We start from the raw sequence: 25,967 nt of genomic DNA, 5'->3' as shown, positions 1-25,967 counted from the left end.
CTGTGGTTGGCTTAGGGCAGGTTTGTCAAACTCAGTTCCTGCAGGTTTTCATTCCAACCACATTCCCCATTATTAACCCATCACTTATGATAATGGAACACACTATGCTGCTTTGATTTTACTTGATTTCCATTTTAATTGTTTTATGTCTTTTTTTACAAGCAGGCAAACAAAAATGAGATGCCAAGCAAACCAAAAAGATGGACAGGCTAACTTAGATCCCATTTTGCAGCTGTTTGTTTCATACAATATCTCTCTCAATAAAATATTTGAAAATAAAAATAAAATGAAGGCCTGAAAAATAGTGACTGGCTATATTTCTCAAAATATTTAGATAGATAGATAGATAGATAGATAGATAGATAGATAGATAGATAGATAGATAGATAGATAGATAGATAGATAGATAGATAGATAGATAGATAGATAGATAGATAGATAGATAGATATTTTATTAATCCCAAGAGGAAATTCAAATACTCCAGCAGCAACATACTTAACAAACAATATTAAATTAAAGAGTGATAACAATGAAGGTAAAACAGACAATAACTTTGTATAATGTTAACGTTTACCCCCCGGGTGGAATTGAAGAGTCACATAGTGTGGGGTCTCCTCAGTCTGTCAGTGGAGCAGGATGGTGACAGCAGTCTGTCTCTGAAGCTGCTCCTCTGTCTGGAGATGATCCTGTTCAGTGGATGCAGTGGATTCTCCATGATTGACAGGAGTCTGCTTAGCGCCCGTCGCTCTGCCACGGGTGTCAAACTGTCCAGCTCTGTGCCTACAACAGAGCCTGCCTTCCTCACCAGTTTGTCCAGGTGTGAGGTGTCCCTCTTCTTTATGCTGCCTCCCCAGCACACCACCACGTAGAAGAGGGCACTCGCCACAACCGTCTGATAGAACATCTGCAGCATCTCATTGCAGATGTTGAAGGATGGCGGCCTTCTAATGAAGTATAGTCGGCTCTGTCCTCTCTTGCACAGATCATCAGTATTGGCAGTCCAGTCCAATTTATCATCCAGCTGCACTCCCAGGTATTTATAGGTCTGTACCCTCTGCCCACAGTCACCTCTGATGATCACGGGGTCAATGAGGGGCCTGGTCCTCCTAAAATCTACCACCAGCTCCTTGGTTTTTCTGGTGTTTAGGTGTAGGTGGTTTGAGTCGCACCATTTAACAAAGTCCTTGATTAGGTTCCTATACTCCTCCTGCCCACTCCTGATGCAGCCCACCATAACAGTGTCTTCAGCGAACTTTTGCACGTGGCAGGACTCCGAGTCGTATTGGAAGTCTGATGTATGTTGGCTGAACAGAACCGGAGAAAGTCCAGTCCCCTGCGGCGCTCCTGTGCTGCTGACCACAATGTCAGACCTGCAGTTCCCAAGACGCACATACTGAGGTCTGTCTGTAAGATAGTCCACGATCAATGTCACCAGGTGTGAGTCTACTCCCATCTCAGTCAGCTTGTCTCTAAGGAGCAGAGGTTGGATAGTGTTGAAGGTGCTAGAGAAGTCCAGAAACATAATTCTTACAGCACCACTGCCTCTGTCCAAGTGGGAGAGGGATCGGTGTAGCATATAGATGATGGCATCCTCCGCTCCCACCTTCTACTGGTATGCGAACTGCAGAGGGTCGAGTGAGTGGTAATGGTAATCTCAGAAAAAAACAAACAGTTTTGGAAATGACTGTGACATTCATTTGTTCATTAAACTTTTCACCGCTTATTCAGCCAGGTTTCAGGGGTAACATTCTTAGTAGTGAGGCCTAAACGTTCCTTATCCCCAGCAACACTTGCCATCTCATGCTGTGGGATCCCAAAGCATTCCCAGTCCCTCTGAGAGATATAATCTTCCCAGTGAGCCCTGGGTTTTTCCTGGCTGGTGCCCATAAAACCTCCACCTGTATCAAATGCCCAAACCACCTCAATTGGCTCCTCTCGATGCGGAGGGTCAGCAGCTTGACTCTGAGCCACTCCTGAACGTCTGAACTTGCCACCCAGCCTCTAAGGGAGAGCCCAGCCATCCTGCAGAGAAAGCTCATTCCAGCCACTTGTACCTGTGATCTCATTCTTTCAGTCATTACTCAAAACTCATGACCATAGGTGAGAGTGGGGACATAGATTGCCTGGTAAATCGAGACCACTGCCTTCTGACTGGTTCTTCACCATTACGGATCAGTACAGTGACTGTGCTTACAACCCCAAACCATCTGTCACTTCTAATGGTAGTAACACTCGGCCTCAATTCATTTGTTAATTGCCTTTGTCTTGCCATTATCACTGGAATATTGTCCAAGTCATACTTCAGAGAGTTGTAGTAACACAGTCTGTTCCAGCTCTCCTTTAAGACACACAGAGGGGTTTTTAAGTAATCAACAGAAGTTGGGACACCTGCGCAAATTGTTTGCTTCAACTTGCAATGCTTCATTTACTTTAATTGCTGCAGAACTTCTGTAGGTTGCAACCTATTAGTTGTTCGCTCAAGAAGGCCCATTTGTAATATTCAAAAACTTCCCTTTTTCAGTGCCTCGCAGTAAGGAGACCTGGGATTGCTTCCCGACTCCTCCCTGCGTGGATCCTGCATGTTCTCCCCGTGTCTGCGTGGGTTTCCTCCCACAGTCCAAAGACATGTAGGTTAGGTGGATTGGTGATCCTAAATTGTCCCTAGTGTGTGCTTGGTTTGTGGGTGTGTATGTGCCCTGTGGTGGGCTGGCGCCCTTCCTGGGGTTTGTTCCTGCCTTGCACCCTGTGCTGGTTGGGATTGGTTCCAGCAGGCCCCCATGACACTGTGTTAGGATGTAGCGGGTTGGATAATGACAGTTTTTGCAAACCTAAACTTTAAATGTAAACCTATGACAATTTACTGCTCACCTTTTCACCATTTTAGGTCATTCATTGCATTTCAACTGAATAAATTGGAATAAAAACTGGAAAAACCGAGATGTTCTAAAACATTTGACCGGTAGTGCACATCTGAAGCTTTAATATGTCTGAGCGACCTTCTAAAAACGTGACATGTTCAGAGTTAGAACATTGTGGCTTGGAGTTCACATTGATGCATATCATGGACATTTTCAATTTTTTTTGTTTTGTTTTTTGGTTGATCTGCAGACGGTTGCCAGTATGAATCCCATAAACGTCAGAAGTAGCTCTACTCCATTGGGCCCCTGTGCAAGGACCCTAGCCTGCAATTGCTCCGTCCTGCGTATGACGTAAATTTGCATCCAGCCCTGCAAGAAGGTCCTCCAACTTACAGGGGATTGGCAACAGGATTGGCACTCAGCCACCGTAAAAAAAACCTCACACTGTTCAGTGTGGTACTGAAGTGTCACCCCCCAGGTGGTTCGTTGTGTGGTGGGTGTGACAATGTGCCATCAGCGCGAGCTCCCAGCCTCCTCCTCCTCCTCATCCTTAGGGCAGTGTTTTTATTCAATACTAGCAGGAGTACCCGGCGTTGCCCAGGAATCTATAACCCGTGAATTTCCCAAATGAAAGAAACAGAATATAGAAATAGAAGAAACAGTTTTCTGATTGACATTTTATTGTAAGTTCCTCCACTTTGGATTGTGTCTGCTGTGGTGTTTGAGACGCCCTTGAAATAGACTTTTTTTCTGGCATCTGAAGTGGACCTTCCAATTCTACGTCTTTTTTTCAGTAGTATGGGTATTTTCATGAAAAGCAGGACAATTATATTGTGTTACATGGTATTACGTACGGAATACGCACTTCAGTGAGATGAATTTACATTATTTACAATATGTCGGAAAGCAAACAAATAGCACCAGTCAGTCAGAAAGAGCAACACTGAAATCGTACTCTGAGTCAGAAAGTGAAATAGCACCACAAATACGGAAAGCCAGTGAGAAAGAGTAGCACTGAAACCGTACTGGAAAAAATGGCGAGGAGGGGTGCTGTGTTTCTAAGGAGCGTTTGTGTTGAACCGTGATGCCATCTAATGGATGTTGGTGATGGTAACTACAGAGAGAAGTGACATACAACTGGTGCTGCGTGTGGAGAAAATGGCAGGGGAAGAATGGTGTCTTTTAAAGGTGAGTCTCTGTTCAAACGTGCTGCCATATAATGGACGTTGGCAAATGAACTATAGCACTATCAGTGCGTGTGGGAGTGTGATGTGCGGAAATGCGGGTGTGTCAGCCGGTCACGTTTTCTGGGTCGTTCACTTTTTATATATATACGGCAGTCCCCCTTCACCTGATCAAAGCAGTCGGCCTTCTCATACTTAGACACTTTTGGCATGTCTTGCCAATTTATAGAAACATGGGTAAAGAGCGATGCACAGGGATCAAACATGCCGCTAGATGGCGCCACCGTGAAGGTTTGTTGCAGCGTGCGGCCATCTTGTCGATGATAAGTATGATGACGTGTGCCGAAGGTGAAAAGTTGCCCTGCCCTTCACCATGAACATTTTCCCAACCAAACATACCCCATGACCTCCTCCTGGTCACAAAGGAGCCCCATGCCCAGTTTGTTGGCGATCGGACACCCGGTGCAGATTTGTATGGTGGACAAACAAACACACACACACACATCGACTTTGCTTTATATATTAGATTGGAAATATCACACATATCAGCAAAACGATTGGAATAGTGTACCTAACTTAGAAGTGGCACCTGCATGCATGTTTACGCCTACAACACACAGGGACTGTGTTCCCGAAACAGAGATAAATAACCACAGTCAAAGAGGAATTCCACAGAGTCACAGTTAGGGCAATCGGATTTAAACACCTGTGGCACTTCTGAGCAATAATAACTGATGATAGATGTGCTGGTGGAACAAGCTGCCCACCTTCATCCCCTCTGCGGCGTCCCTCACCCTTAAAAGACACGCCTCCTCAGCGGGTGCCTACTGTATACCTGACATTCTTATTAATGCAGATTCGATTTTTGTAATGGAATAAGGCAACAATGTGACTTCTGCATTGTATTGTAGTTTATTTGGCTGATGACTTTTTCTGAATGATGTCTGAATATCAAATACTCGGTACAAATATCAATGTGCCCTCATCTCCAATCTTAAGATAATATGAAACGACACGCACATAATTACAAATGCCGAGGCCTGTGACGGATGGCCAGGAGGATTACCTGGCCGGGGTGCTGCCTGGGTGGAAGGACAGAGAGAGAGACTGTATTCAGGTCTTTACCTCCCTCAAGACACTAGAGGGCAGCCCCACGGATCCCCACAGGGCATGTTGGGACTGGTAGCTTGGAGCAGCCCTGTTGGGCTCTATGGACACCACCAGGGGGTGCTGCAGGTGCTGCTGGGTCCTTGGAGGAACCTTTTCCGCCACACCCAGAAGTGCAGCCAAAAGAAGGTCGAGAAGCACCTGGAGCACTTCCGGGTGCGTTATAAAGGGAACCGTCCCACCACCAATCTGGGAGCCAGAGTCGGGTGGTAGAGGACAATGCTTGTGAGGAGGAAAAGAGAGGAGATGAGGCAAAGTAGGGAGAGGGAGACAGAAGAAGAAAAGACTGTGTTTATTTATATCTGGTGCTGGGTACTGTGTTGTGAATTTTGGAGCAAGAAACAGACGCTTCCCCACTGAAGAATAAAGGTGTGCTCTTTTGAACTTGTGTCTCAGCCTGTCAGTGTCGGGGATTGGGGGAGTGGTAGGCCTCCTGGAGGATCACACGCCAAATATCTGGGGTCTCACGTTTGAACTACCATTCAAAGAGTGGGCACTGTGAGTCTTCTCTTTGCACATTTGTACATGAAGTTAAATGAACCTTTCCTTCCTTTTGGATGCCATCACCGGTCAGTACAGTCTTTAGTGCAGGCAGGAGAACATCCCACATCCCTCAAAGTATGACGACTAGAACAACATCTTGTATGCTGAACACTTACCGCCATGGGTCATAGACTTTTTTTATATCATCAACATTGCAAAAATGGCTGGAATGTGATGCTTACTTGAGTTCATATAATCCATCCATCCATTATCCAGCCCACTATATCCTAACTACAGGGTCACGGGGGTCCACTGGAGCCAATCCCAGCCAACACAGGGCGCACGGCAGGAAACAAACCCCGGGCAGGGCGCCAGCCCACCGCAGGGCACACACACACACCCACACACCAAGCACACACTAGGGACAATTTAGGATCGCCAATGCACCTAACCTGCATGTCTTTCGACTGTGGGAGGAAACCAGAATACCTGGGGAAACCCACGCAGACACGGGGAGAAAATGCAAACTCCACGCAGGGAGGATCCAGGAAGTGAACCCAGGTCTCCTAACTGTGAAGTATCAGCGCTACCCACTGCGCCACCGTGCCACCCAGGGCATATAATGTTTCTAGTACAGTAAAGGGACATTTTGCACAATGCAAAACTTTACCACCCAGACTTTGCACGGGCTTCACCGATTAACTGTTTAATGCATTCACTCCTTCAGTGATATTCCTCCATACCCTGTAACTTTCCTTGGCCGATGTGGCTGCTGTTACTCCTCTTTTCCCGGACGTACAGATAATCTTCATGCACTGCCACCGACGCATCTTGTTTTGCTGGCATGAAGATTGTCCCTTTGATATCTCACACTTGCAGTCCCATTGTGGAATCAACCATTCAGTGCTCCACTCATAAGGGCTTGTGAATTTTGCTGGGAATGCACATTAATCTGGATCAGTGTATCGGGGATTGCCTGAGCTGATTAAAATCTGGAACCAGCTAATCCACTGGTGCAAAATCACACTAAACTGAGCTGGGATTCGTTCTGAGATTTAGGATTAACTAATCTCTCATTCTGGAGCAGACCCCTGTTTGACTAAGGAAAAAAAAACCAAAAACAATAAAGCAAGTCAATCATAATTACAGTATATTCATTATGCTAAATGAGCAGCAGTAACTGGTTACCCATTAAGAAAGTGATTGAAGCCACTGCGACCCCCTCAGGCTAAAGCGTTCACTTTTTGACTTAGTGCCTTCCATTTACCACTCTTTTAGGTGGACTTCCTTCATTTCCAACTTGTTGCACTACTGTGTCTTCAGCCTCCATCTTGGTCTTTTTCCATTGAGGTTGCTAATGCTATGGACACCACTGAGCCGGATTTTCAATATGTGCCTGTGCCATTGAAGCTGATTGGCATCACTGCTAGTTTGTCCTGTATTACATTGTTTGGGGTCCTTGTATGTGATTCCCATAATGCAGTAAAACCTTGGTTATCCATCAGGGGTCAGGACCGAGGCCGTGAAGGATAAGAGAAAAGACAGATAACAGAACAGCAACTTTAAAAATGATATACAACAGATTAGTTTGCCGCACAGTCATAATTATTTACAAAACAAACCATATTAACAAAATATAATATAGTATTAACAAAATGTGTTCATTCAAGTGATATTGTAACAACCATTGTGATAAGAAAATACAACATAGAGGTACTGGCAGCTCCGTATATGACTTTATCTTTTTACCTTTTTATCTTTATTCTTCTCTATTTCACTGATCACTTCTACCACTTTCTTTTCTTTGTATCAGTATACTGCTGCTGGATTATGTGAATTTCCCCTTGGGATTAATAAAGTATCTATCTATCTATCTATCTATCTATCTATCTATCTATCTATCTATCTATCTATCTATCTATCTATCTATCTATCTATCTATCTATCTATCTATCTATCTATCTATTATATAGTGCCTTTCATATCTATCTATCTATCTATCTATCTATCTATCTATCTACTGGAGTTCTCTACATTTTACTTGGAGTCTTCATTCCGTAACAAACGGTGCCCTGTCTTCTGCTCCGTTATCTGGGTTATGAAGCCCATCTCCAAAACAATAAAATAATGCTTTCCCTGCCAATCACTTTACCTCGTGCCACTCATGTTTTGTCCCTCTCTATCCCGTAAACACTCCTGTCGATTGTCTCCTGACTCCCTACTCAAAACCTTTTTCCACCGCACCTTCCTGTCTTCTGTCACTCATCTCCTGAGAGGCGTGTCCATCCTTTACAGAACGGAAACCCATTGTGCTCCCGCGCAGCCCATCATTTCTTACCAAAACATAATGTAACAGAATTTTAAAAGAAAATTACAGCGCAGAAGAACATTAATATTAATACAGAATAACATTACCGTCAGTGGTTTCCATTTTCAACATGTTTTTCAATTCTGTCGGCATCACGCTTTTCATCGTTCATTGTCATTCTGCCTACTCTGTCAATTGAAGCAATACTTGAAGCACTTCTGTCGTTTCTGAAATGTTTAATAATTTCATTTTTTGTGAAAATTCCAACACCGCACATTACGATTATTGGTCTTAACAGTGTATAGTAGATTAACCATAACAAAAGAGAAAAGCTGTGAAACACTATTAAATTTTAATGTACGTAACTAACACTGATTTTCAAAATGAGGCCTGACACGTAGAGCTGGGGAAGAACATTATGCGCTAGCAGAAGGGACAGTCATTCCGATGTGCAGAGCTCACAGCGTACCGCACGGTAGTAGTAGGGCACTAACAGTTTTATATATATATATATAAAAAAAATTTTGACCTTTTTACCATTTTGGAAAAAATTTGGGTTTGGCCCAAATGTACGTGCATGGATTAAAGTGCTGTATAACAATCCAGAAGCACAGTTTGTATTAACAACATTATTTCAGAGTACCTCAAACTAGATCGTGGTACTAGACAAGGATGCCCCTTGTCACCACAGCTTTTTGCAATCGCCATTGAGCCACTGGCAGTTCACTGTCGAAATGCTTGTGAGATAACGGGGATTATCAGAGAAGGACTGGAACAGAAAGTTTCTCTAAATGCAGATGATATGGTACTGTATATATCAGACCCACAAAATACTGTGCCTGCAGTTCTAACACTACTAACAGAATTTCACAAGATTTCCGGTCTCAAAATTAATTTGAGTAAAAATGTGCTCTTTCCCAGGGGCGGATTAAGACGAAATTGGGACTGATGCTGCAGCGCAAAAAAGGCTTATTTTTTCTCGCATTGGTGCATGTGCATTCGACACTTACTGTACATGCGCACTCAGAGCGACCAAGGAGCTTTAATTGCTTGCGACGCAACCAGCCAGCCTTTATTGAACATGAATAGTAATAACGACGTAGTATCGTAACAACTTGAGATTAACATCAAACTATGTAACATCAACATTCAATAGAAATTGTCTGAAAAGTGCACTTAATGCAGAAAACCTAACAATGAAATACACAAAATTTTGCAATTCTCTTACGAAACAGAGTAAGAAAAATTGAATTTGCAGAGACATTGGGTACAAAGTGACTCAGTTCAGGCTCTTGAGGGTAAAAATTTGTCCACGATTTAAATTTCATAATAGACCAGAATCCTGTCGAGAATTTTAAAAATTCTAAACATCCATGCCAGGCCCCGCGGGCTGGCTTTTAGTTTTACCTTTATAGGTAACCATTTAAATAGCCATCGATTTTTACTGTACAACTAACTTTCTAGGTGAAAAATTTACTACGTGGCACTTACCGAACAATAATAAAGTGACAAGAATCCCCAAGATATTGCAAAAAACGCAGCTAAATTACTAAGTAAACTGTTTAACATAAATTGATAGCATTAACTTGAAATCTTCGGTTATCAATAAACACAACAACGCTATAGTTACGTCACAGTGCAAAGAACAATAGTAATTGTATATTAAGTAACGTTGTGTATAGGCACCCGATAGTCGGACTCCAAATTTCATTCTAAGAATTATTTTGAGGTTAATATAGCAAAGGAAAACTGTTCAGCTTCTGGAAAATTCTCGTCTGTTTTCATCTGGGCCTATTTCAGGAATGGGCCTAATGCTGCAGCATCCATAGCACCCACCTTAATCCAGCCCTGCTCTTTCCAGTGAACTCTCCAGCACACAATATTAGATTGGACACCTTCCCTATAATCATCACAGATCAGTTCAAATACGTAGGGGTAAATGTCACAAGTAAACATAAAGCTCTTTAAATTTTTTTTTTTTTTGCGCTGACGTTTAACAGAGACTGACGGTTAATCGAGTGACAGAAAACCGAGTTTTTACTGAATGTCTATTGTAAGACACTAGGGGTCGCTGTTGCCCCTTTCAACCCAACAGACAGACACACTGAACACAGGGTAAAATCACCAAGAAGGTCTTTAATTCTCTTTCTTCTTGAAATAGTGCCCAAAAGCACCTCCGCCACCATACACAGGCAAAACAACAATAATCAGCACAAATCTCTCCTCCTCTCCTTCCAGCAAGCTCTGTCCTTCTACCTCCCAACTCCGGCTCGCATGCTGGGTCTTCAGTAGTCCTTTATATAGTCTTTGATCCAGAAGTGCTTCTTTCTTCCGTCCCCGTGACTAGCCAGCACTTCCGGGTCAGATGGAGGACTTGAGGTTTTCTTCAGCCCGGAAGTACTTTGGGGCTTCCAACCCCATGACTTGGGAGTACTTCTGGGCTAAATGGGAAATACAAATACCCAGATCTTCCTGCAGTGTCTCCTGGCGGCACCCACAGTACCCAGCAGGGCTGTGATGCCGAACTACAGATTCCAATATGCACTGTGGCAATCCGGGTTACCGCTATGCTGCAGGAAACTCGCCATCTGGCGTCTTGGGGGAGGCAGTGTCCCACAGTAGCTGCCTTCCTAAACCTCCAGTTTTGGGCGTCCCGGTCAGGTTGAGCAGCCAGCCGTCCACCGCAATATCTATTGTAATTTCCATCATAAAAAGTGTTTGCTCCAAAGAGATAATTGTAAATTTCGGAAGGTCTGAGTTCACCATTTAGGCTGTTAACATCTGAGGGGAAGACATTGAGGTTGTGCAGATTGATAAAGATCTGTAGATGTCCACCTTGATGAGTGACTGGACTGGTCTGTGAACACAGATGTCCTCTACTGGTAGGGGCAGTGCAGGCTCTTTTTCCTTATAAGTCTCAGATCTTTCCACATACGAGGGACGTTTCAACACTTTAACTATAATTATTAAGAATTTCAAAAACAAATGACATCACTTTTCTGCATAATCTACAAAAGTCACCTTCCAGACAGAACTAGTCACATGACTCTCTCAGACACAATCAATTATGACTCCTCCCACCTTCACCAACTCTAAGGAAAATATAAAAGTACAGAAACTTTTTGAATGTCTCCCGTATGTAGCGAGTTGCTGCCATTTATCTATCGGACAGCCATTGCCAGGGTCCTTTTTTTCGCTGCCATTCGTTGGGGAGACAGTATGGCAGATAAGAACCTTGACAGGTTGGACAAGCTGGTGAAGAAGGCTGGCTTGGTGCCGGGCAGGACTGTGGACTTGTTGGAAATTGTGGTGTAAAGGTGGATGGGGAATAAGGTACAGAACCATCCTTGACCATAGTAGTCACCCTCTCCACGACATTTTAGCAGGTCGGGGAAATAAACGTAGCAGTCGTCTTCTCTCACTGCACCGTAGAACAGAACACTTTACAAAATCATTTGTTCCTACTACTGTGAGATTTCATAACGAGTAATTCATGATCTGGTCACCTGTCTATATTACCACTCCATAACAACTGACCCATTTGTACTTTTTACTGTTTATTCATGTTTGTTCTCCTTGTTTTTATAATACTTTTTAACAATTTTTACTGATGTGTTTGAGCTACTGGATTTCTGTGATGGGATTAATAAAATAGGTATCCATCCATCCATCTATCTATCGCTTTGTCACTTGCAGCACTCCAAGCTAGACAACACATTGGATTGGACCATGTCATCCACACAGTGTAAATTCAGCTCTTAGAATCTTCCACGAGACCTTCTCCTATGTCCAGTTGAGATCTTAGATACTTGAAAGTAGTGTTATTTTGTGATTTCAAGTCCACCCTGAGATAATTTACTGAACATCCCTTACAGGCAAACCCAGCAGTGAAGTCTGAGGTGGTTCGGCCACATGTGCAGAATGGGCACAAACAGGCCACCACACAGACTCCTCTGGAGACAGTGATCCACCCAGTGGCGGATACAAGGGACTGTGGTGGAGCGAACAAGTGGAGGAAGATCTGAAGACCTAACAACTCAACCTGAACCAGGCCAGGACTGTCGCCCTGGGCCATAAAGCATGGAAAAGCATCATGAAGAGAGTCTGAAATCCTGCAGCACCCACAGCAGCATACCGGGTGTGTGGCTAACCGCCTCCTCCAGCCGCCAGCTAGGGATCAGAGAGTATGTTGCTATATGATATTTAGCTTTTTGAAATCAAAAACATGAAAGTGAGCCTAACGAAGGTAACACCCAATGCACAACATTCAGCTGCTATATTCCAACATCTCTTATATATATATTTCTCATCTGGTTCGTCCTGCTTCCACTTCAAAACTGGTCCCGCCCACACGCAGCTGACACGGCATTTCTCGATTCCTATTCGTCCTCTTCCAAACCCTTCCCCATGCTGCATGCGGCCTCCCATACACCCCCACGCCGCTTTTCTCGATTCCTATTCCTCCTTCGGACTGCCGTGTTCCTTCCTCTTCAAAACCGGTCCCGCCCACATGCAGCCGACACGGCATTTCTCGATTCCTATTCGTCCTCTTCTAAACCCTTCCCCACGCTGCCTGCGGCCTCCCTTACACCTTGCTATTTTCGTTATACTGCGACGGTTGTTTCCTAAGCCTTTGTTATAAAATGAACAACAGTATCTTCTCTGTCGAAGGGGGTTTTGTACAACGTCATCTCTATTTCGGGATCCGGCAACTGCCTGCTCCTATCAGTGGGTTATTTCTTGACACAAACAGTTCTTGAAGGCAATGCACTGTTTTCCGTTCCTATTCTTACACTGCCATAGTACCATTTCTTGGTACTGTTATAATCGTTCTCTTTAGAGTCGAATTCAATATGTCATCTGATTGACCTACTGAAGTAACTGCCATGTTTAATCATTTCTTTTCATGTTGTAATATAGATTGTTGATATGAAAGGGTTTCACAACCTTCTGCGCATGTGGTTATTATTATTATCTCTCTCTATATATATAAAATCCAACATGTCTGTCTGCTTTCCACGAGAGAACTACTTAAAGGATTTAGGCCATTTTTTTTCTATAATTTGCTTGAACATTCTGGTTGATTTTGCGCATAGTATAGTTTGGTTGTGGCACCGATTTATTTGCGTGAATCCGAGAGAGATAGTGCAGGCCAAGGGGAGAGGGAAGCAGGACCTCAGGAGTAGGGACCTGGGCGAGGCCATCCTCGTCACTCATGTGCCAGCCACCGTTCGAGTCACTCTACCTCACGCCACATGTTGGAGCACACCTCATCTCTACTTAGCTAGCGATACCTGTTTGTTCAGCACACATTATCATCTAGAGATTGTTAAAGAGTAACGTTTGACATTATTAAGAGAGAGATCAGAGCTACATGTGTTTTAGAGGGTACCTGCTCATTGGCAGATATTACGGCCATGTGCTCTTCCTCCCATGTGGGGGACCGTCAGAGGTGAACACAATCAGATACAGTGGCAATGTTTGACGTTGGAGCGTACCTTGGGATTAATAAAGTATCTATCTATCTATCTATTATATAGTGCCTTTAATCTATCTGTCTATCTATCTATCTATCTATTATATAGTGCCTTTAATCTATCTATCTATCTATCTACCTGCCTTCTGCTTGGCCAGAGATACCTTACCAGCGTTTTACATTTTTGGCAAAGAGATCACAGATACATTCTCCAAAACCAAAATATTGTATATCAAGAGGCACTTGGATACAAAAGCTGTCAATATAAATTCCATCCATCCATCCATTTTCTAACCCGCCGAATCCGAACACAGGGTCACGGGGGTCTGCTGGAGCCAATCCCAGCCAACACAGGGCACAAGGCAGGAACCAATCCTGGGCAGGGTGCCAACCCACCGCAGTCAATATAAATTCTTCTCAATAAAAATTAAATTTTTTTTATTGATTTTTAAAGTTTGTCCTGTTTCACTACTACACAGGTGGAGCTGCAAGGGACAGCTAGTTTTTATTATTATTATTACCACACACACATACTCTCTCCATTCACTGCACAATGAATGCGCCCAACAAAAACATGGACCAAACATGTGGAGGAAAATCTGAAGACCCGACAACTCGACCTGAACCAGGCCAGGACCATCGCCCTGGGCCATAAAGCCTGGAAAATCATCATGAAGAGAGTCCAAAATTCTGCAGCACCCACAGCAGCGTACCGGGTGTGTGGCCAACTGCCTCCTCAAGCCGCCAGCTAGGCATCAGAGAGTATGTTACTATGTAATCCATCCATCTATCCATTATCCAACCCGCTATATCCTAACTACAGGGTCACGGGGGTCTGCTGGAGCCAATCCCAGCCAACACAGGGCGCAAGGCAGGAAACAAACCTCAGGCAGGGCGCCAGCCCACTGCAGTTGCTATGTGATATTTAGCTTTTTGAAATCAAAAAGATGAAAATGAGCCTGATGATGGTAACACCCAATGTACAACATTCGGCCGCTATATTACAACATACTGAAATACAAGACCAATCATTTTTTGGATCAGATCAAAAGGAAAGAGACAGAGAAAAAGAGAGAGATAGAGAGAGCTTTTCTGAATGAGGTCCGTACATCAAATACTACTCAGTACAAATATCAATGTGCCCTCTTATCCATTCACTGGGCCATCTTAACAGCATCATAGACCCTCAAGCAAAGTAGTGCATTGGGGCCCCTGTTTGGACAGCAAAACAGAAACATACATAGACATCAGAAGCATTGTGGGCCCCTTGCCAGTGCCCAGTGTGCCCATACGTTAAGATGGCCCTGTGATGACCCCTGAACACCTCTCATTGATATAGGTGCTATATCAGTGGTTCTCAACCTGTGGGTCAGCCCCCGCTTGGGGGTCGCGAAGTAACAAAAAGGGGGGCGCGAAGATGTGTAAAAAAGAAAACAAGAATCAAAAATATGAAAAATAATCTGTTGAAACCAAAACAAATTAAATTAAACTACATTCTGATACTAGAACAATAAATATAGAGTTAGATAAATGTTGATAAAAGTTAAGTAGGTATAACAAAATATGAATCTACATTTCAAAAAAATGTTAGGGGGCGCAATTAAATCTGTTATGAAAACTCGGATCGCAAATACTTAAAGGTTGAGAAACGCTGCGCTATATAATTGATACGTCAGGTCAAGACAGGTTGGGCAGCATACACTGGTACAACACATTGCTGCACCCACCACACAACGAAACAGCTCGGGATCTTGGTTGGCAACCCCCCAGAAATAACCCTCTATCTGCCACAACCAGGTGTTACATGGGCATTCCCTTGGCCTGGTCCAACCACTCGGGTCTTCAATATTGAGGATCCAGCGAGCTGGACCACCCTCAGGGAATCACACATGGCCATAGTGCCGTAGCTGACGGTCCATCACAGTGCAGATAATGTGTCTCCTTTGGGACTCCGTGGGCAACTGATCATTTGACACAAAGTCAAACCAGCGGTGCACTGTGATTGATAGACAGAACTTTATTTGATGTTCATGAAAAGTGTGCGTGTTTGTATGGAGTAAAACCACAAGTCGCTCTATTTCAGTGTTAATGCTCTCCCACCTTTCCCACCCCTATTTAGTACTACCGCAAACTGTACACCTACAAGTTCCAAGGTGGGTTGTCAATGTTTCCATGATCGGCTTGTGACGTTCTCCGCCGCTTTTATCGCATCTCCTGTTTCCAATTAACATCTCGCCGCCTAAAAGGCCTGTTTTTTTTGCTTTTTCTAAACGAGACGAGCCGTGCCCGGCGAACGCGTGCGCGCAGTCAAGCGTGGGCCCGGCGCGAAACCAAGCAGGTGTTTCTCTTTAAGAAGCTCGCCGTCGCTCCGAGAAGCGGCCTTTTCCCTTTAATCTGCGTATGACGTCACCCTGCCCCTGAGGCGCACGCCGTGATTGGCTGCCAGTGATGTCAGCCTGTAATTTTTTTTTTTTTCAGAAGCATGACCTCATCCTCGGTTCATTTTTAGTTCCAAAGTGCACCTTCTGTTTTCCTGGATCGTCAATGCCTTGTAAATTCAAATTGCTTATCTCGACAATCTCCGCCACTGCAGCTACTAAACACAAGGGGGGATTTATGATAATCAGTTTCGTCGAGGTGTTTTTTTTCCTTCCTTTCGTTTTGTGATTTTTTTTTTCTCTTCTCAATTGCATTTCTGACCCAAACCAATAAGCGCACCGCTCAGACTTCTAGCGTTTTTCCCACCCATTGATCTCCTAAACCACCATTTGTAAACATTAAAATAAACAGACAGCCTTTCCAAATGCGGAGGGGGGATATGAGGTGTGGAAATTAGCGCCACGGCAACCCAGGAAGCGTGGAGAGGAGGTGAGTTTTAATTTTCAGTGTGGTCATTGAAATAATAAAAAAAAAATAAGCTGCTGCTTTTATTTTGGTTGGGGGGTGGAAGACGGGGGGTGTTTATTGAAGCGCCTGTGAAATGAAGAAGAGCTTGTATCTGTGTGAGGTGTTGCGGGAGTGCCGCTCCGTTTTGGGGGTGTCGAGGGGCGGCCTCTCCGTCAGCTGTGGCGATCGACGCGTGTGATCCCCCGGGAGAAGGAGGGGGTGGCGGCGCGGGGTTGAAAAAGAAAAAAAAAAAACGAAGGAGAAGAAGCTGGCGTGGCCGTCGAGCGGCCGAGTGACTTCATTTAGCGTCCAGTTTAAGGGGAGCTGTCATCTGCGCCAGCCAGCATCGCGTTGTTCACCAGTACCCCCCCTTCACAATCGGGGGTGGCCGGTGGGTTCTTTTGCAAAGGAGAGAAATGCTACCATGTGATTGACTTGTTATTGTCGCGCTTTGCGTCATGTGCGGCGATTCTGGACTGGATAAGCGAGTTAGAAAAATTGGATGGACGGTTTGGAGTTTTGCAGCGTTATTGCTTGTTCCATGAGCAGGGTCCACTCCACCACACCACATGTCGGGGAACACGTGGGGGTTTCCATACAATCGTATTCTTCTTCCTAAGCTTTTCCCACGTTCACGTACGGTCGCAATATCCGACCAGCCTGATACCCTTTTCTTCATACACTTTCTCGTTGGCGATCCGGACACCTCCATATCCGTTATTCATCTCCTTACGTGTTTTTAGCTCTGTTCCCATTACATACCCATATCCCTTTTAACCTTCTTGTATTTTTTTCATGCAGAGTTCCCCAGTTTTAACTGGCCCTTTGATTCCCACACTCCTGATCTTTCCAAACTTTGTTACTCCTCACATTAATCTCAACCTTCTCATTTCTGTAGCATCCAGGTTCCTTCCATGCACCTTTTTAACTTCCCAGGTATCTGTCCCATCCATCACCGTTTTGTTCCCTTCACTCCGGTACACTCCAGATCAGTTTTTCCCCCCAATTAGAATCCTAACACCCCCTTAATCACTTGGCAGAGGAAGTCGGAAGAGTTTTGTCTGAACTTATCAGGTGGGCTTCACAGTTCTCACGTGTGATGGCAGGTTCACAGGTTTATCCACCGTTTTTTTTTTTAAATTGGATAATTTTACTTCAGAGTAGTGAGGAGCAGTGGATGGTCCTGGTGACACTTGGCACAAGACAGGGAGCAACATAGGCTAGCATGCCAATCTGTCTCAGAACACATTTAAACCCCCACACTCGATCAGAGGTTCCAATTTAAAGACGGGTGATTCAAAAAGTTTCATCCGATTTCAAAGTGCCATATTTTTACAGCCATGAGCCATCTAGGAACCAATCACATACCAATTTAAAGACGGGGGTCACAGAGTTTCAGTCTACGAGGAGATTGCAACCCCTGCACTGAAAGCCTTTTGCACAAAACAACATGCTCAATTGAGTCTGGGGTGAATTTGACTATCGTGTTGATGTTGCCCGTACAGCTGAAGGAGGTCATATTGAGCACTGAACAGTTTACAATTTACTGCATTGTTCTGTTATGATTTACAAGTCAATCAATCAATCAATCAACATTTATTTATATAGCACATATTCATACAAAAAAATGTAGCTCAAAGTGCTTTACAAAATGAATAGAAAAATAGAAGACACAATAAAAAATAAACATAAGTCAACATTAATTAACATAGAATAAGAGTAAGGTCCGATGGCCAGGGTGGACAGAAAAACAAAAAACTCCAAAGGCTGGAGAAAAAAATAAAATCTGTAGGGGTTCCAGACCACGAGACCACCCAGTCCCCTCTGGGCAAACTACCTAGCATAAGTCAAACAGTCCTTTTTGTATTTAGGGTTTTCATGGAAGGACCTGATGATGATGATGGTCACGTAGATTTCTGGCTTTCAGTCCATCAATGTTGGTGCATCATGATGCTTTGAGTAGGTGGTGGTGGCGCAGGCCGCCACCACAAAGAAACCGGAAAAAGAAACAGAAGAGAGAGTAGGGGTCAGTACGGATTTTAGAGCCACCATGAATAATTATTATGATGAATTGAACATATAGAGTATCAGGATTAAGTTAAAGTGAAGTTAGGAGAAGGCCATGTTAAAGTAATGTGTTTTCAGCAGTTTTTTAAAGTGCTCCACTGTATTTGCCTGGCGAATTCCTATTGGCAGGCTATTCCAGATTTTAGGTGCATAACAGCAGAAGGACGCCTCACCACTTCTTTTAAGTTTAGCTTTTGGAATTCTAAGGAGACACTCATTTGAAGATCTAAGGCTACGATTTGGAATATGAAGTGAAATAAATCATTTTGAAATCGGAAGAATCTTTTTGAATTGCTCTGTAATCTGGACATCCAGTGCTTGCTGGGATCGACTGTAGCTTCCCTGCTATATAAGTAAAATGTATTATTATTATTATTAAACTAGGTGTCAGTGATGGACGGAGGGGTCTTGGAAAGAAAACACATACTTGTACAAAAGAACAGGGAGAACTCAACTTGATGTTATTTTAGACATTCTAGGTCAGGGGTAGGCAATGTCGGTCCTGGAGGGCCGCAGCGGCTGCAGGTTTTCATTCCAACCCAATTGCTTAATAATAATAATTCTTTAATAATAAAAAATAATACATTTTATTTATATAGCACCTTTCCCATGCTCAAGGCACTTCACAGAGTTTAAGAGAGAACGGCAGGGTATACAGTATATAGCATTGTACAAAGCAAATAAACAAATAAAGAAGATTAAGACAGTAAATTCAGAGAAAAGCCTAACAGACAACATAATTGATGGTCTGCACACACACACACAGGTTACATGAGCATCTTGACATGGAGGTAAACTGAGAGAAGGGTAATAAAGTCAAGTAGAGCTAAAAGCCTTTCTGAACAGATGAGTTTTGAGTTGTTTTTTAAAAGAATTCATGGAGTCAGCTGACCTGATTAATTTCGGTAGGTCATTCCAGAGTCTGGGCACTCGCTATACAGCTGAAGGCCCTGCTGTCACCCATGGAGTGAAGATTAGCTGATAATAATTCTTTGCATTTATATAGCGCTTTTCTCACTACTCAAAGCGCTCAGCAGTTGCAGGTTAAGGGCCTTGCTCAAGGGTCCAACAGAGCAGAGTCCCTATTGGCATTTACGGGATTCGAACCGGCAACCTTCCGACTGGCAGTGCAGATCCCTAGCCTCAGAGCCACCACTACACCTTAATTATAAACCAATCCTTGCCAATCTTGGACCTTGTTTAATTCTATGGCTTGTTAATCTGCAATGTAAGGTTTTTTTCCTGTCCCAGGATATCATCCAAATGATTTGAAGCCTAAAATGGATCATTTTAAGTTTTTATTAAATCAAACAGTGCATGATGGACACACACACAGAGATGTAAATAGAAACACGCTAGATGGAGAACTGCTGGCTGCTTTGTCATTTACATCTTTTTGCTAATAAGGAGCCATTGAAACACTGAATGCAGCTTTTTAAGATTGAAATAAGCAATTAAGGGTGGGGAACCTTAGCAAGCGAGACCACTCAAAGGAAGCATTCAAATGTCACTTAAGCAGTAATTGACTTCTCATTAAGAAAGTGGGTTGGAACAAAAACCTGCAGCCACTGCGGCTCTCCAGGACCGACGCTGCCAACCCTGTTCGAGGTGAATAGGATTAAAGAGCTTGTTGGGCCGAACGGCCTCTTCCTCGTCTTGATTGCTCTAATTTTGTAACGTATAAACGTCACACAGATGTTGGCCAGAACTAGATAGATAGATAGATAGATACTTTATTAGAATCTCTCCAGCGGTGGGTGCGTGACAGGGGTCAGTCCTGTTGGGGTCATTTTACTGCAGTGCACACATGTAGGCCGCCTCAACTCACTGGAGGCAGTAGCCCGGGAGAGAATGAAGAAAGAAACTGGTAGCCATTATGAGCACGCTGCACATCCTTTCTGTGTCACACCACCATTAAGTACGCACTTACAGCTAACGAATTATTGAGCAGAAGTGTTTTAAGATATTCTACTGGGGCTCCTTAATTCTACCGGCAGTATGCCTTTATTAATGTCTGACTGTGACAGCGACTGCTCTTTTTATTTTCCGTAATTCGTGTGCGTATTTTAAACAGGATTGTTTTTGCTTTGCGCCCACCCCCGCTATAACCTGTCGTTTATGGGGGAAGAACGAAAGCTTTAGATTTGTCAAAAAGTTCGGTCACCGGTTTTCAATGAATCTTGACGTTTTAGGGTCTCCCGATACCGAAAACATTGATATCTCGATGATGACTGTGTATTGGTCTGTCCGTGTGTGTCACAGTTTCTTGACGACGCTCTCGAGCTAAAAAAGGCTGGACGGAAAAATACAAAAGTCGAAATTTAAGCCTGTTATGAGATGATGATGTGCTGATTAGTTTTTGAACCAAATCTTGCCAGAGGAAGAAGCACTCAAGAACAGGGGTCGCCGTCGCTGCAGGTTTTCATTCTAACCCTTTTCTTAATGAGTGATCTGGTTCTGCTGCTAATTAACTTCTTTTGAACTTATTTGAATTGATTGAAGACCCCTTAACTGTTTCGTTTTCCTTAATTAGCAGCCAAACAATAATGAGATACAAAATGAGCCAAAACAACTGGTGTCCATTATACAATATCTGAAAATATAGAAAGATGAATATCTCAGGAATGTAGATCTGCTCAGGTCCCCCAGTGCTCTTAGAAAGGGAAAATCAACAATTTCAGAAATGTCTGCTAATGTACCACGAGAACAACAAGAAGCCACAGAATTAAAGAACGGGTTTAATTGACGACAAGACTCGGCGCCTTATTAAGCAGCTGGCTGGAGTGAAATTGGTTGGAGTTTGAGACCCTGACTTAGTTGGTCTTCTGTTGGCTCACTCACTTCACATTTTATGTCCGTTTGGGTGCCATTTATGGAAAGAAATGAAGCAATTCAGGGGAACAAATCTTAAAAAAGCAATTCAATTAAAATGAATTCATAAGAAGTTAATCAGCAGCACAAACAGGGCACTCATTAACTCTTTCAGGGCTGATGTCGACTTTTGTCAAAAGGAGGAGTTGACGATGGCAATCGACTGTAAACAACAGCAAAAATGGCACTGGCATCTGGCGAGAGAATAAAGCGAATGTGTAAAGCAAAATACTCTGTGGACGACATTTTGCCTATTATCTCTGAACTGGACTATGACTCGTCAGACTCAGATTTTGATACAAGTGATTGAAAACGAATGTGACCGTGTCCCAGCCATGCAAAGACAGCCTGGCCACAAGCCTGGCGCACATTCTTGGCAAACTGGCAGCCACAGCATGCAGCAACAGACATTTTATGTTGATTTCTGTGTGAAACCATTGCTTTTCAGAAACTTATGTTTATTTTGTAAAAAATATTCAGCCCTCAAAGAGTTAAAGAAAAAAAGTGTTAGAATGAAAACCTGCAGCCACGGTGGTCCTCCATGACCGGACTTGGCAACCCCTGCTCTAGAAGAACCCTCAAATACCGTAATTCTGCCATGGATTATAAATTCTGCTTGTCAATTGCTATCATAATGACTTACTTTATGTTCAGAAAGATCAGCACCAGTGCGGTAAATAAAATACTGAAATGTTCTAGAATAGTTCGGGTAACTTAGCTCCTAGGGCGCAAAGCCTACTGACACTCACGTCCGAATTTTTGGAGATAATATTTATTTGTTTATTAGCTTCTTACCAAAGCTCAGATTTCCCCATTGGGACAAATAAAGTTCTATGTACCTGCTTACCCATTTTTACGAATTTACAGTTGCCGTTTGGTTAATCTCACATACTGAAGAAAATCGAACACAATATACAGCATTGTGCTCCTAGAGCAGTTGGCCAGTAGTACAAACCGTTTTGCTGCACGTGTTTAATTGACTTTCACTTCTCCATTAAATCCTTATTCGCCCTTTACATTTTTAGGAATTTAGGGACCTTCGGAACTTGACGTGGTGCCATTTTGGAGATCTTAGGTGGAGAAGACTGGCAGACTTTGTTGGGCTGAATGGCCTGTTCTCGTCAGAATTGTTGTGATGCCCTGTTTGAAATCAGACTTACTGAGCCATCTTACTTTTCTCTTATATATCCAGAAGAATGCCATAAATCAGGGGTCTTCAGCTCCGACCCTGGAGGGCTATGTTGGCTGCAGGATTTCCTTCCTGCTACTTTCTTAATCAGTAACCAATTTCTGCTGTTAATCGACTTCTTTTACCTTCATTTTAATTACTTCTTAATTAATTATTTTTTTTTCCTGAAATGGCAGCCAAATAAAAACAACAACAACAACATTTATTTTTATAGCACTTTTTCATACAAATAACGTAGCTCAAAGTGCTTTACATGATGAAGAAAAGAGAAATGAAAGACAAAGTAAGAATTAGAAGAAGACAACACTAATTAACATAGAATAAGAGTAAGGTCCGATGGCCAGGGAGGACAGAAAAAACAAAAAAAGACTCCAGACGGCTGGAGAGAAAAAATAAAATCTGCAGGGGCATCAGGCCACAAGACCACTCAGCCCCCTCTAGGCATTATACCTCACATCAATGATCAGTCCTCATTGTATTCAGGGTTCTCATGGAAGAACTTGATGATGACGGTCACATGGACTTCTGACCTTTAATCCATCAATGTAGGGACATCACGGTGCTTTGATCAGGTGGTGGGGGGCGCAGATCACCACACAGATAACCGGAAAAAGAACAGAAGAGAGAGCAGGGGTCAGTATGTATTACGGAGCCACCATGAATAGTAATGATAATTCCTTGAATATGCAGAGCATCAGGATTAAATTAAAATGAAGTTATGAGAAAGCCACGTTACAGTAATGTGTTTTTAGCAGTGTGCTCCACCGTATCAGCCTGGTGAATTTCTCTCGGCCAGCTATTCCAGATTTGAGGTGCATAACAGCAGAAGGCCGCTCGCCTCACCACTTCTTTTAAGTTTAGCTCTTGGAATTCTAAGCAGACCCTCATTTGAAGATCTAAGGTTACGATTTGGAATATAAGATGTCAGACACTCCGATATATAAGACGGAGCGAGATTATTTAAGGCTTTGTAAACCATAAGCAGTATTTTTAAGTCAATTCTGAATGACACAGGTAACCAGTGTAGTGACATCAAAACGAGATATGAAGTGAGGCAACAGATGACCTGCTAAGCTGGGGGGTCTCAAACTCCCAACAATTCCACTCTGACAGTTTTCATAATTAGAAGATGATTTCTGTTGTCAGTTTAACTTGTTTTATAATTCCATGGCTTGTTGTTGCTCTCATTCTGCCACAGCAGAGAGCACCATCAAGGTGTCTGGTGGACCTTAGAAGATCAACATTACCGAGATCTTCACCTTGCTTTAGTTTTGTGAATTGTGTAATGGACACAGGTGTTGGACTCTTAATTTTGTTTGTCTTGTAATTAATAAATAAACAATTGAGGGACCTAAATCTTTAATAGCAAGTCAATTAAAATGAAGGGAAAAGTAATTAGCATTAGCAGCCAAAGCAGGTCATTCATTAAGAAAAAGGGTTAGAATGAAAGCCTGCAGCCACTGCGGCCCTGCAGGATCAGAGTCGAACAGCCCTGCCATTAATGTCTGTGAAGTCCGTAAGAAATGTCATTCATAGCCGTGGCTGCATCCTAACTCAGTAAATCGATCAAGCGGGAAGTCCTGTTTTGATGTGTGCAAAACTCTTGAGCTTGTCGGTGAAAAGTGCACCGTATTCATCATGAGCTGGGCTTCTGTAAGGAACCTGATAGGAGCCAATAATTGAAATAGTTTGAAACTGATGGTGCTTTGGCAGATGGCACTGCATAGGTTTATTACATTGAATTAAAAAAAATCGGGAGTGGCGTCCCCTAGACTTACTTGTATACTCAGTCAGATATGGGGATGGATATTTGAGGAGTAAACCGCAAGACAATGATTATATTTTAATATTATGTACATTAAAGAACCATCAACAACAAATCAAATCAAATGAATAATATACTGAACAATTATTATAAAAGTTAAATTGAATAAATCGGACTCTGCAGCTGCATGAATAAAATGTACAGTACCACTTCTGGTTAGCAGAAATAGCTCAAAAGTTGCTAAGAATCTACGCATTGTACTTAATACTTGTATGCAAAATTTGGTTGACCGAAGTGAAAGCGTACTCAAGTTATCATGTTTATACACACACACACACACACACACTAACACACAGACAGGCAGACATAATTCCAAAAATGGTATTTTCAGACTCAGGGACATCTAAAACATCGCGATTCATCAAAGTTTCGAAATGGAAATTTTAGAGGATTCCAATATTTTCCCTATACTTCGTATATAAGAAAGTCTGGGAGGTCTAAAACGTCGAGATTCATCAAAATCTCAACATTGAATTTTTGGCCGACTACAATACTTTCACTATACTTTGTATACAAGAAAGGAACAAAGGAATATTAGAACAGATGTGAAAAAGTATAAAAAAAAAAATAAGGTGGGACAAATTTTTACATGTAGGGCTAGTTTAAAAGTAATGTGCAAGACTAAAAAAATAAATAATTATCAAAATCCACAAATATTAAAGCTGTCTGTGTATAATCTGTAAGAAAATATGACCCATGTGTTAACAGTAAGATATATGATCATGTGGCCAGGGCGCTGGAGTCGGGACACAAAACCTTGGACTCCGACTCCTCAATTTCTGGTCCCGCCGACTCCGACTCCTCTATTTATAATTAGACTCGTATTATGCTGAATGAAAGCGCATGACATCCAGTACAAGATGCAAAGCATTTCGTCACTGCCAACATGAATCAGCTGGTGACTGATTAGCACCCCTAACCTGTTAAAGTTTGGGTTTAAAGGCTGTAGTGATGCCATTGTGCGTGCGGGATTTTTTTGTTGTAAACATCAAGTAACATCAAACAAAAAAGGCAAATCTATAAGATTAAGAAAATAAACTATTTTTATCAAACGGCTAAAAGAAAAAATATTTTTATTGAATTAGTATATGTATATACATTATATTACAATTTGCATTTAGGTAGCTACCGTAGATATGAATCGCAGTCTGTAACAGATAGATAGACAGAACTTTATTTGTCCTGAGGGGGAAATTTGGATTTTTACAGAATCTCTTTAAAAAAATAAATAAATAGAAAGAAAAATAAAAACAGTGAGGAATGCATGTAGTTGGTTGGAGTCGGTACATTTTTTTCTGGCTCCGGTAACCCGATAATTGCGTTTGACTTTGACTCCGTCTCCATAGCCTCTTCATGAGACAGAAAACATTGAAAAGGAAGTGAAAAATACTGAAAGGCCCCTGCAAAAGAATATCACTAACAATTCAAAAGTAAAAGACCTCACTTGGTTTTATATAGCACCTTTTTATAGAAAACAGTACCCCAAAGTTCTGTATAAGTAGAGAGCGAGCATATAATCGTTTATCTAATGGGTTCCTTCAATCAAAGAGTAGGAGAGGTGCATTAAGAATAACAAGGCAGTAATTAAAAATACAGTAAGTATTGATAAGGAAATTGCAAACTTATTGTTATGAAATCGTCTCAAACTGCAT

The 25,967-nt window shown here is 42.6% G+C and overlaps 1 protein-coding gene across 1 annotated transcript in view; it reads left to right on the top strand.

The window, feature by feature from the left end:
• The first annotated feature begins 15,963 nt into the window (after nt 1-15,963).
• Nucleotides 15,964-25,967, top strand: part of dusp8a (dual specificity phosphatase 8a) — a 386,719-nt gene continuing 376,715 nt past the window's right edge. Inside the window, exon 1 of the mRNA XM_039736580.1 lies at nt 15,964-16,345. The gene's annotated coding sequence lies outside the window, so the exon portion shown is untranslated. The remainder of the gene's footprint in view (nt 16,346-25,967) is intronic.

The sequence above is a fragment of the Polypterus senegalus genome, chromosome 1, assembly GCF_016835505.1.
Source record: "Polypterus senegalus isolate Bchr_013 chromosome 1, ASM1683550v1, whole genome shotgun sequence".
NCBI lineage: Eukaryota > Metazoa > Chordata > Cladistia > Polypteriformes > Polypteridae > Polypterus > Polypterus senegalus.
This window is presented reverse-complemented; position numbering and strand designations above follow the sequence as displayed.